At 30.9% G+C, this 14648-nt stretch overlaps 1 protein-coding gene across 2 annotated transcripts in view; it reads left to right on the top strand.

Moving 5' to 3' along the window:
- The window catches only part of LOC140045309 (ATP-dependent RNA helicase DDX55-like), a 31380-nt gene that overhangs the window by 14258 nt on the left and 2474 nt on the right, over positions 1–14648 (top strand). The gene's annotated exons all lie outside the window — the stretch shown is intronic.

Raw genomic sequence — 14648 nt, 5'->3', positions numbered from 1 at the left:
TTTTAGTTGACATAATAAAGTGTATAGTTACTGATTTGTTTGAATAAAGCCAGTTGGCTAATTTGAACATTCTGTTTTAAGTGGATGTATTTTTTTAAAGTTACAACAATGATTATTGAAGTATATCAGAACATTATTACCAGCAGTAATCAATATTATCAACCAACATATTGACATGAAATACTCAAATTGTAATTTTACTGATATAGATTGTTGTAACCGAGACATTTATAACAGCTAGTTATACACATTAAGTATCTAGCTGATGTACAAGTAATAACGGGATGTACGGTACCTTTTGAAATCTAATATCCACTATAATACTTGATATAGATCATCAGAGCATTCTAATTTAGTAATTTTGATGAGATGCAGAATATCGTCGCAGAATAAGATGTGCCTTTGTTGTTTGTCTATAAAAATGGCAGTTTACCAGTTTATAGATACATTTTCTAACATTTTCTGAAGCTTATTTGACAAGCACTACAATTTCTTTCAATTAAACTGAACTGTGATCAAATGAAGGAACTACTATTGTGATTTCACTAGAAAATTATTTTGGATGTTTTGCTAATTGGTTGACCTGATTATAAATTTGAAATTATAATCTTTTATAAATTGGATTCAACAGTAGACTAGTTTCAGTAAGTTAATTATTTTTAGCCTTGAATTTGAAATGCTGATAATTAAAACTGTTATTCTTTGTAACAACTTGTCTGTTTTGACCAGAAAATTATTTTGGATGTTTTTTTGTTCTGATTAATAAATTGGTGAACCGTATTTTTTTATTTAAAATGCTGATTGTTTATAAATTATTCATTGGCGATAAACTGCTTATCTGCTTTGAACTGAAACTGTAAATCTACTGTAAAACTTTTATGCAGATATTTGGTACTGTATCTATCAAACGGTTTCGGCAGGATTTTTTCATATTTAAAATGGTTGCAAACAACTCCAGTGAAAATGGAACATCTGATTTGCATGCCATTCACATTTATGGAATGTTTGTATCTTTTTTTCTTACCATATCTGCAATCGTGCTCAACTCAGTCATACTGTATGGAATTTTCGTAGCGAAAAAGAAGAAAACAAAGACGGATATTTTAGTTATTAATGTTCTTGGTGTTGAACTTCTAACTGGTGTGTTGATCCTTGTTATCTGTACCCTTATACATTTATATGGTAGAGAATTTTGCTTTTTGTATAGCATTCCAATCATCTTCAGTTCTGCACAGTTTCTAAGCCTGATGAGTCTTCTGTATATGACTATAGATCGCTACGTAGCTGTTATTTGCCCAATGACCTATGCCACTCTCACCTGCAGAATATATGGACGTGTATGTTTGGCAACATTAGCTATATCAGTCACGTTTGTTGTTACAATAGTTACTCTAGAGAGGATGAATGTCTTTGTAGATATAAATGCAAATAATTTGTTTGTGGATATCTTTACGTTTGTCGCTACAATTTTACTGATCATTGTGACTGTAATGTATGTTAGAATCTTTAAACGTGTACGTTTACAAGAAAAACGATTTTCTGAGCATTGTAATCGGATGCGTATTTTGTTGAGTAAGAAACTTGCGAAGACTTTTGTGTTTAGTCTCACTATTTATTATATATGTTTTTTCCCTTATTTTATTTTTACTTTATTAACAGGACCAGCATCGGTAGGTAAATCGTATATTACTCACATTGAATTTGCTATAATGCATCTGTGTTTGCTTCGAGCTGTTACTAACCCAATTTACATGTGGCGCAACTTACCCGTATACAAAAAAACCATGAGTGATGCGTTTTACTGTAAAAGTTGTTTTCACATGCGAATTAAGCCTACTAGTTTTACAGTCTCAACTTAGGTTACTTTGCTTTATCGAATTTCAATAATATTAGGATAATTTAATTATTATAATAGAATTGAAATACCGTAATAGGAATGTATTGTTTATAATTTAATCAACTTTCCCAATATGGGACACACTTACAGGCAGGTCCATTAGGCATTTCTCTCCCTTAGCAGAATCAGTCCATTTCACCCGGGTTTTTTAAAAAATCCGGGTAATAAATCTTGGTCTGTTTTAAACAATTTACCAGTTCTGATTGTTTATCTTAACACACATGAGAGGCGAGCTGGAGTGTGACCTTGTTGTAAATGACCTAATAGTACCCTTGGGTTGTATTTGATGGGCAGTTAATATAATAAAATTACAATTGTGTGTTTTATGGGCTGACACTCTTGACAGGCCTGTGGACCATTTCTGCTAAGGGAGAGTTTTGCCTCATTTTGTTTATTCTTATACTCATGAACTATCATCAGTATGTCAATCATATGATTGATCATAGAGATATATAATATCTCTATGGATAGATAGAATATTGTTGGGTTCAAAGGTTAACATATTAAACAACTGTGTATTCACGTCAATAATGACAGTTTAATAATTAAGCCAATATACCATTTGTTTACTAATTAAAAATGTATTTGTTTGACATGGCATTCATGTCTTACAAGTTCTCTAATTTGTTATGACCGATTAAATCAATTATCGAGTACAGCATGTTCCAAAAGTATAGAGGGCAGGTTTTAACATTTACTGCTCTCAGTTGACTAACGATAAATTAGTAATGTAGGATAGCGGCATTGCAGTAACGTTTGCATCTATAACTGGTAAATCATCATCCAGTAGAGTTTTTGATATCAATACCTTTTAATAAATGTATGGTAGAATATTCAAACATGTACGTTTACAAGAAAGACGATTTTATATACCTTTTAGTTAATGAAGAACTTTGTCATAACATAATAGGCTTGAAAAAGAAAAATTTGTCTGAATTTTAAATTTATTAAAATTGACATGAAATTTGAGAAGATAAGAAAAAGTATTGCTTTATACAGTAGTTTATGGTTTTTTTTCAATTCTCATAAAAAGTAATTATAACATGAATGAAAGGAGAGTACTCAGAATCTCTAAGGCCAATTTATTATGATTTACAAATAAGTGCATTAAAATATTATTCAATGTTCTACCTTGAATTATGATGGCTTTGGTGTTTTAATTTTGTTTTGAGTTTTTCTTCAATGAACTTTACCTTTAAGAGAAAGAAATTAGTGTACTAATTCCTTTTCGATGTTAGTAACTACTGTACAATGTGTTGCCATCATTTAGTAAGTCAATTTGATTGAAATACTTTGGTTATAGCTGTATTGCTTATTGTTCATATTTTGTTTGATAAAAAAAAAGCAAGGTTAATTCAATTTGACAATTTAATATCAATTATTTTGTCCTACAAATAAATTGGTTTAAAATGATTGTGTTTATTTCTTAATGTATTTAAGTAAAACGCTTCAATTTAGAGTCACACTGTCAATGTTTGCGTTGTCAACAAATACATCATAGAGAATTCAGCTTTTCAAACGTGTGTTTTGCTTGTAAAAAATATAGTTGTATAATTTGTTACATAGACAAATTATTTGGAAGAACATCAAATTGTTTCGGGAAATTCTGTATTCAAAGATAAATTTTTGGAGGAACTTCAAGTTATTTTGAGACATTCTGTAATCAAAGAGAGATTTTTGGAAGAACTTCAAAGTTGTTTTGAGACATTCTGTATTGTCGGACCCAGCATATATTTGGATGCTAGAGAAGACTGCTTCTTGGATGCGACTGGCATCAGTGGGAGGAACAAAACTGTACTGTAAAGAGAGATTTTTGAAAGAACTTCAAAGTTGTTTTGAGACATTCTGTATTCAAAGAGAGATTTTTGGAAGAACTTCAAAGTTGTTATTAGACATTCTGTGTGAAAAGATAGATTTTTGGAAGAACTTTAAGTTGTTTTGACACATTTTGCATTCAAAGATAGATTTTGGCTTAGAATTGTTGTACATCTGTATACTTCTGCTGTTTTATTTGTTCTTGGGCCAATGTAGACATTCTAAAAAACAATTTATTGCATAGAAAATTAATTGAGGTTTGTCACCACTGAGCACATTTTACTGTCAACAAATGTCATAAAGTTCCAAAGACATTCAGAGTGCTTGGCACTTTATTTCTTGTTCGAGGTGAACATTTTTGCTGACTTTGTTTCATCAAGATCAAGTGTCAACATTTTTTCCTGAAAACTGACGCATGCATACAATTTATTAAGAAGAAAAAGGTTGTGAGAAAGCACGCAACGTGGAACTCTAAAAAACTGTGTACATAATCTATTTTTCATATCAATTTTACACAAATAATTTATCATATTATTATTTTGCATGTTTTGCATATCAGTATAATTACAAATTTACAACATATTTGGATTAAAGTTTACCATATAGTTATCTGTTTTTTTTGTTTATTATAATAATAGGCTAACAATGTCAATCAACGATTCATACACTAACGCATCTCGGTATCTTGATGCAACAGAGGAATTTTGTCATGGATTTCCCCATTCAATTGCAATTATAATATTGATGATATATGTAATTGGGCTATTTATAAATTTGTTTTTCTTTATTACCATTGTCGTTCCAAGACAGACAAGAACTAAAACAGCTACGTTAATATCAGGTTTGGCTATTCTATATACATTTATAGATATCCTTAATGTTTGCTACCAAATTAATTGTTACTTTACAAGAACTGGAATAGATGAGACTGTTGTTTCTTCTCTTTATTACTTTTCATTATCTTTCTCGATGCTAATTATGCTTCTTCTTGCTGTTGACCGCCTGTTTGCAGTCTCGCATCCACATCTCTATAAAAAAATCCAGAGCAGGCATTATATAGCCATCTGTCTGGGCTTTTCAACACTTGGTGTTTGTACAATTCTTATCCTGGTAAAAGTCTCATTCTCAATGCTTGTTTTACTTTTAATGTTTTCAACGTCTGTACTTGGCGTGATGATGGTTTTGATTACAACTAGTTTGTATGCGTTTATCATGCGAAAAGTATCTAAACAGGAGAAACAAGTTACAGACCAAAATACGAAAACAAATTTAAGAAAATCTCACCGTCTTGCTGTGACTTTGTTCTTGACAGTTCTTATGAACTTTCTCCTGTTTCTGCCGATAATGATTCTTGAGATTATTACATTTGTTGTTTTTGTATCAATTGTTCATGAATCTATTGGTCCTGAGGACTACCCAAATTTTGTTATCATGGCTTTGTTATCTAACGGTTTATACTACATCTTCTTTCCAATTCTTTACTGGGTTCGTATTCCTTCCTATCGTAACAATGTCCTGCTAGTGTTGTCAAAAGCAAATAATGCAGTTTCTGCATTGTAAGATTATAGAGTTCTGCGGTGCTGACGTCACGACGGTAGGTGGCGCTGCATGGTTGCTAGCCAACCAAAAAATGCATTTAACCTGCCGTAGTTACTCCAAGGTCACCAATGGTTTGGAATAGGCTTATTGAAGGAGTAAACTTAATAATTTTCAATAAAATTTCAAAAGATCACAAAATATTTGTTTTTTAGGTTAAAAAATCAAGCTAAGATACATAATTTGATAGAAATACAGATCTATACAGATTATCAACATAGTAGGGTTGAACGCATTTTTTGGTTGGCTAGAAACCATGCAGCGGCATCTATTGTGACGTCACACCGCAGAACTCTATATCTTTCACAGTGTAATTGTATCAATTGTTGAATCTTGGTGCGAATAAATTACCTACTTCAATTAGTTAAAGATGTTTTGTCCCCCAAAAACATCCAAAATAAAGATTAATAGAGTTAATTAAAAAAAAAAAGTTATTCACTTCTGTAGAAAAAAAATCACTACAAATAATTATTTCACATATTTTAACAAAAAAACAGGTATTTTTTGGCTATTCAAAAATTATATTTTTTTTAGAAAAATAATTTTTTTTTTCCAATCCAGTTTTTGGTCAAAGTAAATAACTGTTATATGACAATAATTTAAAATGGCATATTCAACAAAACAAATTGAAAAAAAAAATTTTTTTTAGGAGGACATTATAACACTTTAAAAAAAAGGTTGTTTGGTCTTGTATTGAACTTTATTTGTTTGTTAGTTCTGGAGAATAAATGTAACAAGGTGTCAAATCTTCTAGTTATGTATTGTTTGTTTATGTCTTATCCATCTGTACTGTATCTCTATTATACTGTATAAATTGATAAATAAATGTCATAAGATAATGAAATGTAGACTAATATGTTTTAGAGATACATGTTTAATGAAATTCTATATGAAAATGAAATGAATAAAGATAATATAAGACAAAATCTAAAGAAAGTGAGGCAAGCCTATTGATTCAATATTTCAAACTTTCTTTACAGTGTGTTGGATGGACAATTATTTGCTAAAGGGGTCGTCAAACACACGGTCAGCCTGTGGTTCTCTTTTTTGGCCAGCCTGTGGTCCGAGGGCGCTAGACATTTGGCCAGCCTGTGGTCCCGAGGGCGCTAGCATGAAAACACACAAACAGCCCGTCTCGGCTCTGTGATTCTTTTTTGGCCAGCCTGTGGTCCGAGGACGCTAGACATACTGGCCAGCCTGTGGTCCCAAGGGCGCTAGACATAACTTTTCCATGCTTTTCTAAAGTGAGCCCTCTACAGCTGTTTTCATTTTATAAAAACTTCACTGTGCTTTGACAAGAATATGTGTTGTAATTCATGGGTCTTAATGTATTATATTAGATTATTATTTGTTATATTAAATAATGTTTTTGGACACATTTACGGCCGCCATCTTGTTGGTTCCTCCTCCTGTTGGAATCACTTTTCAGTCTGGAGTACGCCCTCTAGTGTTCTTATTACATCTCTCTGTCTAAATGTCTAGCGCCCTCGGACCACAGGCTGGCCATAAAAGAACCACAGGCTGGCCGTGTGTTTGACGACCCCTACTCATTATTTGACCAATCAAAATTAACCAATGAACCAATGAAAATCATCAGAAAGTAAATAAACAATTGTTTAAAACTATCTCTAGTGTCATGTTCATTTTTTTTTGTTCAAGATTTACATCATTAAAGACATAAATAGGTTATTACAATTTAGCATTGTAGTGTTTGTAACATGAGTGATCTAACAATTTTGTTGATCTTGGAAATGTAATAAATGGAAAACATCATTTTGATAAGTAAATTTGCTCATATTTCTCCCCTTCAGTACTAACTATTCAATCTTTATTAAATTCTGTCAATCAGACTATAGAGTTTGATACAAGTAATTTTGTTGTTGTTATCTGATGACAGTTTGTAAACCCAAACACAATTTACAAGACATAACAACAGAAGGGTCTGAACTTCCTGCTGACAAGTATTTGGCAGAAATAAGTTATTGGATTGGACATAACATTTTCAAATAAATAATACAATAAACCGGGCACATTTAGGCTGACTTAATATATCTGGTTTTCTGGAAAGTCTGGTATACAGAATGTGTTTTTAATTGTAAAAATAAATTTTGGACTTTTTGTACCTCAAGAAAAGTTTCGGTTTTGGGAGAGTTTCCAGTTTTCAGAGAATCTGGTATTTGGAGAGTTGACTGTAATCAAAATAGTAGTGAACATCTTTTTTGTGGTGAAAATAACGACAATGGAAGAATGTGAATTTTTCATGTACATCAATTTATCGTATCAAAAGTTTGACGAACCCAGGGCTATAGGAAGAATTGTGTTTCTTGAAACACTCTATTCTTGTGGACTTCTACTCAATATATTATTCATACTTTCTATTGTAAGGTTTTACAAAAACAAAATTAAGACAAGCATTTTTTTCATGAGTGCTTGCTTTACGAACATTGTACTTTCGATCGTGGGAGTTATTTTTTATTCCTTGGCAGTTACCGTCGGAATTCCTATTGCATTATGGTATTTTATTGCGACCTTTCACAGCGTACAAACTTTGATGACAATTGTTGATATACTATTGATATCGCTTGATCGTTACATTGCAATATTAATTCCTGTTGCATATCAAAATATGAAAGCAAATGTCTACAAAGTAATTTGTGGTGTAATGTGGGTTTTCGGTATTTTATTTCCAGTCATAGTGCATTTAAAATTTTCACGGATGGATGACATGCTAGTAAATCCACTCCCTGTTATTCCTGCTTTTATTGTTAGTAGTTTAGGTTTTTTTTTGATAGTTTGTTCAATTATATTGAGTGCTTTGCTTTACCGACTTATCCGAAAAAAAAAGATTCAAAATCATATTCAGAGCAAGAGAAACAGTTTAAGAAAATCAAGACAAGTAGCCAGAACATTGATATTTTGGAGCATGTTGTTTGTAATATTTATGATTCCATATTTAATATTTCTCCAAACGTATGTATTTTGTCATCTTTTTTGTATTTCATGTTTTTATTATAAAAAACATGAAACAACATTCTTTGCAGTAGTTGAAATATGCTTATGCTTTTATATAATACTTTTTCCTGTGCTGCACTGGGTACGACTTCCTAATTACAGACGTTCGTTGATAACAATGTTTTGTTCTCAACGACCAAATGCAGTTGCTACCACAACCCTGTGATTTTCAGATTTGTTTAAAAAAAATGAAACTGTCTGAAGGTGCGTGGTGAGTCCCGTGTTCTCTGAACGTAGGGGAATGAGCTGTTATGAGCTCATTGTACTAAGCCTCGGCATTATGTGGTAGGTGGCCAGTTCCTTTCCACGCCGCCTTTTTTCTCCCTAGTATTTTCAACCAGGTACTCATTTTACAGCTGAGTGAACTGGGAGTTGTCGGGCATTGAACCTGGGTCTATCTGTACGACATTCAAGTGTCCTAACCACTCGGCTATCCAACTCCTATAATAATAAATAATAAATTTACCATTTAAAGTCAAGTGTGAACAATGTTTTAAGCTCTAATTGGCACCTTTACTTCAAGCATGGAGAACTTCTCCATGCTTGAACATAACAAGATGCATAAGAATTAGTGTAGTCTTGTAATCTCAATTAAGTTTGTTGCTTTATGTAGGCTAAAATAAAACACATTTAATATCAATTTTTTAATGACATGACTAGAATGTTATGACAGTTGAAATTAATGTAAACATACTGCTTCACTTGGTTATTTATAATTAGATTGAAATTATCTAGATATATCATACGTACGTATTGATTTTATTGTAAGACGAGTAGCTTAGGATTAAACAAACTACATAGAAGTGAAACTAAAATTGCTTATTAACTTCATAATGGTATGGTATGAATATGACAGATCCAATATGCCTATCTCTCAAGTATCTGATTGATTTGGTTTTGTTGTGGAATAAAATGTTTTTTTTTTGATTGACACATTTTCCAGAAGATTGTTATAGCGTGATCGAAACCTCAAAATTCTTGTCTTATGACTTTATTTTTTATTAGGATATACTCTTTCACAGACAACATTTCACTAAATACGTGGTAAACTTGTGTTAGTGTATATATACTGTAACATCAATTTTCAGTGCATGTTTTACTCTTTCTTCAGCATAGTTTTTTACTGCCTGTTTTTGCGCGACTCAAATTTATTTTTGTCAAAGTTCTTCTTTACTATAGTCTGTCTTGGAAAACGTGAAATAGATAAGTTGTTGTTTGATTCATAATGGATTCCACAAATCAAGGCAACGCAACAGAATTGTTTGCACTGGACTTGCAAGGATATGTCTTGTTTAAAGTGTATTTAATGTTCTTTTCTTCCATTGGATTTTCAATCAATTTTATGTTTTTTATATCTATCATAAGATATACTAAAATGATAACAAAAACTAACATTTTGATTGCGAGCACCACCTTGTCAAACAGTGTAAATACTTCATCATTATTTGTTATACAACTGCAAAGTAATGAATATCTTTCTTACTTTTTGTATATATTAATATGTGTGAATATTCTATTTTACTTTGTTAACAGTGGATTGATATCAATTGACCGATATCTTGCGGTTTCAAAACCAATTTATTACAGGAACATCACGGTCAAGCGTTATACAACAGCTTGTCTTATTTTGTGGACATTCTCCATTATATTTTCTGTTTGTTTGTATGCTGTCATATACAACAATTTTAATTTGTTAATGACGGCATTGCGTATGTTACTATTCATTACAAGTTGCATAAGTGTGGTTATTATCACAGTAATACATTTACTAAACATACTGTTGTACAGAAAAGTAAATCGGACTAAACATTTACTGACATCACAAAGAAACTTTGAAAAACAGATTGAGGAAATCACGGCACTTGGCAGTGACATTGTTAATGTTATCATTTGGTAATATGATTTTCTCTTTGCCGTATGCGGTGTTAACGATAATATACTTGTATTTCCGTCATTGCTTTGATTGTCATTTCATGGATATGTTGGTACTTATTCTGTATATTTTAGGTTACCTTGTTATAATTTACTTCCCTGCTTTATATTTGCTTCGTTCAGCAACTCATCGGAAACTGGTAAAAGCAGTTTTGATATGTAAAACTCCAAATCAAGTTGGAAATGCAAATTAATGTTTTGTCTTAAGTTGATTCATCGATCAGCCCAAAAAATAAGAGATAGGCCTACAAAAATATTTTCAAACAGGACATATAATATGATGGTCAATATTTATTATACATCCAAACATTTGAGTTTTCTCATCTATTATACAATTTTTTTAGAGTAGCTGAAATTTGCTAAATGTGTTTATACAATCCTTTTGCTATACGGGACACGACTTGTACAGAATTTAAGGGTTTCTTAAGCTCTGACTACACTGTCAAACTTTATGTGACAAAAAAGTGTGATGTGCCCAAATATGGTAGTGATATGCTCAAATATGGTAGTCATATGTCATCATTGAGTCCACTGGTTTGATAATGTAAACAGAGCTTTAAACTATGTTTACACTTCTATCAAACTAAAAAAAGTGTGATGGTGCCCAAATATGAGCAGGTTAAATATGTCATTTTGAGGTCTTTAAATTGACATTTTGTCGTGACTACTGCCATCAAAGTTTAGTTTATGTACATTGTCATTAGTAATTATTGTTGAAATTAACTCCCTGGTTGAAAGTTATTGATTTTATTGTAAGATTAGTAATTGTGAAAAAACAAATGTGATTCGAACTAAAAATAGCTTGTTAAATGACAAGTGAATGTAGGAATCAATATGATGAATAAACTTACATGTCTCTTAAGTATTTGATGCGTGTTAATAATTTATTTTTATTGGCAAAATATTAATAATCATTATCAAAAAGGCAATTAAAGCATACATCAAGATACAAAACTGTAGTTACTGTGGGTCTTTATTGGACAGTTGTGGTTGATTGAATGAAACGTACTCAAAACGCCAAAGACTTTATTTCTTTATTAGGAAATAGCTTGTGACAGAGCAGTTGGTGTTTTGCTATGACACTGTTAAACCAGTATATTGACTTATAGGTAGCTATGTTTGATTGATGTTGGGACATTGTTATGTTTATTTTATGAAAGTCACTTGCTCCAAACGTCTTAAAACTTTCATTTCTATATTAGGACAGTCACGGAGTTGTGTTTTGTTTCACTAAACACTAGCAACCTTTCAATTATACTGTGCATATGTTTTTACTTTTGAGTGACCATTTGACTTTGCATTTGAATTATAGATATTTGAATAATGGATTACACAACTCAAAACAATGTAACCGACTTTTCTGAACAGGAATCAATCATATATATTTTCTTTTATGTGCTATATATCACTTTTTGCGTCATTGGATTTTTATTCAATTTCATCCTTTTTTTATCTATCATAAGATATCGTAAGAAGAGTTTACCAAAAACTGATGTTCTGATTGCAAGTACCAGTTTGTCAAATAGCGTAACAGCTTTTTGCATGTTTATTATAGTAATACCAAGTTATGAAAGTTTACTGTACTTTTTGTATACACTAATATATGTCAAGATTCTTTTCTACTTTGTTAACATTGGATTGATAACAATTGATCGTTATCTTGCTGTTTCAAAGCCAATATATTACAGGAGCCTCACGGTCAAGCGTTATACAACTGTTTGTATTATTTTGTGGATATTTTCTATTGTATTTTCAGTCTGTATTTATTTATTAATTTCAATCAGTTTTTATTGGTTACTGAATGCATGGGATATGTTAATACTTGTTTCAAGTTGCATAAGTGTGGTTATCATTAAAATAACGTCTTTACTGAACATATTATTGTACAGAAAAGTGTTAAATCAGACCAAACAATTACTGACATCACAAGAAACTAGAAAACGGAGAATGAAGAAAACGCGCCATTTGGCAGTGACATTAATGATGTTATCGTTTGGTAATTTGATATTTTCCTTGCCTTATGCATTAGTTAATCTTTATTTCTATTTTTGTCTTTACTGCCCCTTAAATTTCTTGATTACCATTTTTAATGCTTCTATCCATCTTACCATTAGTTACTTTCCTGTTGTATATTTGCTTCGTTCAGCAACTCATCGAAAACATGTAAAAGCAGTTGTGTCATGTAAAACTCCAAATCAAGTTGGAAATTCAATCACTTGATGAATCAATTTGATTACAAACCAGATATTTTAAAATATAATTCTTAACTTGCTGGCTAAACCTGCTTCTGGAAAATCCAAATTTATTTGATTTTTTAAATGGTTGATTGATTTGGTTTTTTTAATCAAAGGGTGCTTGGAAAAAAACCACTGCAATTATTGGCAAATACAGCCAATGATTTTGTGCTTTTTGAAAATTGAGCAAAGGATATTTTTGGAGGATGTTAGATATAGCTTTTAAGTCTTTAAATCTGTTACATGTAAAGTTTTTAAAAATGGAAAAGTGGAAAAACAAAGAAATTTTTCTATAGAGCTTAGTTTATTAGATTTTGTCTCAACAGCATCGTTACTGTCATCATATTACTTAATTTAAATAATGTATTGTGGTTGTATGTTTGAATAATCAATTGTATTCTTTGACATGTGTGAAGAATTGGTATAATTGAAGACGTTTATTGTCAAACTAGTTGTCGTTGATGTATGTAATGTACTTTCTTTGTTCATCAATTAAATTATTGATATTAAGTTTCATAAAAAAAATGAAGAATCTTTTCATTGACTAATATGATTTACTGAAATTCAATTTTGTGCTGAATGATTTATTTAAATTTCGTTCACATCATCATTTGTGATGAAATAGGCCTACACGTCTCTACATAAAGTTGATTTAGTCTTCAGATAACTCGCTTCTGGCCTTTGAAAAATGTTTCTTAATTATTTTTCATCATGCATATATTCGTTATATTGCATACATTGTTGATTGCAAATTGATTTGATTGCAAGCAGGATTTCTGTGCCAAATATGGTCAGTTTTATATAACTGCCATATATATTACAGTATATACTTGAATTTGTTTGATCATTTTGTGTCTATATTAGGACTTGTTCATTATTGCTAATATGTGACAATATACATTATTTAATGTATGAGTAGTACTGTAGTATTAACTGAGAAATTGTATAATACATTTTTGGATCACTTCATCATGGATTATTTCAATGGAAATATAATGCGATGGACCAATTATGAAATTGATTTATCTTTTTCTTTGATAAGTTTCACTTTAAATTTCATTTTTTTCCTGTCCATATTCAGATACCCTCAGATAATGACAAAGGCAATGTTCATCATAGGAAGCACTGCATTGTCCTTTTGCATTTTAAGTGTATCTTGGGTGGTTGCCGTGTTGAATATTTCAATAAAATTAACTTTTTTGTCCCTTTCCTTAGTTATAATAGAATTTTGTTTTGGTATTGTTCACTTTGCAATTCTATCGATTGACCGGTATTTTGCGGTTGCAAGACCAGTATGGTATAAATGCATTAAGTTAAAATGGTATAAAATATTTTTGTGTATTTTGTGGTCATTTAGTATTTTATTTTTTTTAAGCCTTTCTACTTTATTATATATTGATTTGTATTTTTTGTATCTTAACATTATGCTTTATATAATGGTAATATCAAACTTTTGTAGTTTAATAATTCTGGGGTTTGTTACTATATTAAATATTTTATTGTATAAAATGGTAAAAAGTTCAGAGAAGTTGACAACTCAGCAACGTAGTAAGAAAACTGAATGGATAAAGTCTAAACAGTTAGCAGTAACACTGCTTATTATGACAACAGTCCATTTTGTTTTTCAGTTACCTTATTCTATGGTTAATGTGTATGCATTCTTTTGTTTGGACTGTCCCAATTTAATGACTATTACATCATATTCAAGAACCTTTGGTATTTTGTTAACATGGTGTTTTCCTATCTTGTATTGGATTCGTGTACCAACTTACAGAAAACGATTAAAATCACTTGTTTTCTGTAAATCACTAAATCAAGTTGAAAATACAAATACTGGTTAATAACTAAGGCATAACAGTTGTACAGTTGTAATATTAGTAAGTAGTAGGAAATTTGTAAAATGTGGAAAATTTTTTGTCAAATTGTGAGTCACAATTCATCATGACGTTGGTTGCTTTTGGACAAATAACTATAAAGAATTGTTAAGAAAAAATCGAGATTTGCTAAAATTGCCTGCTCAACTGTTTTGCCCAACAAATAGTTTGCAAAGGAAATAATAATAATGTGAACAAAAGCAAATGGTTGTTTGAAGATTTTAAACTCCATGGAAAATGGTGCATGTAGCCAATTGGAACGTGTTCAGTCATCGACAATTTGTGCCT

This window comes from Antedon mediterranea, chromosome 3 (assembly GCF_964355755.1).
Source record: "Antedon mediterranea chromosome 3, ecAntMedi1.1, whole genome shotgun sequence".
Taxonomy (NCBI): domain Eukaryota; kingdom Metazoa; phylum Echinodermata; class Crinoidea; order Comatulida; family Antedonidae; genus Antedon; species Antedon mediterranea.
This window is presented reverse-complemented; position numbering and strand designations above follow the sequence as displayed.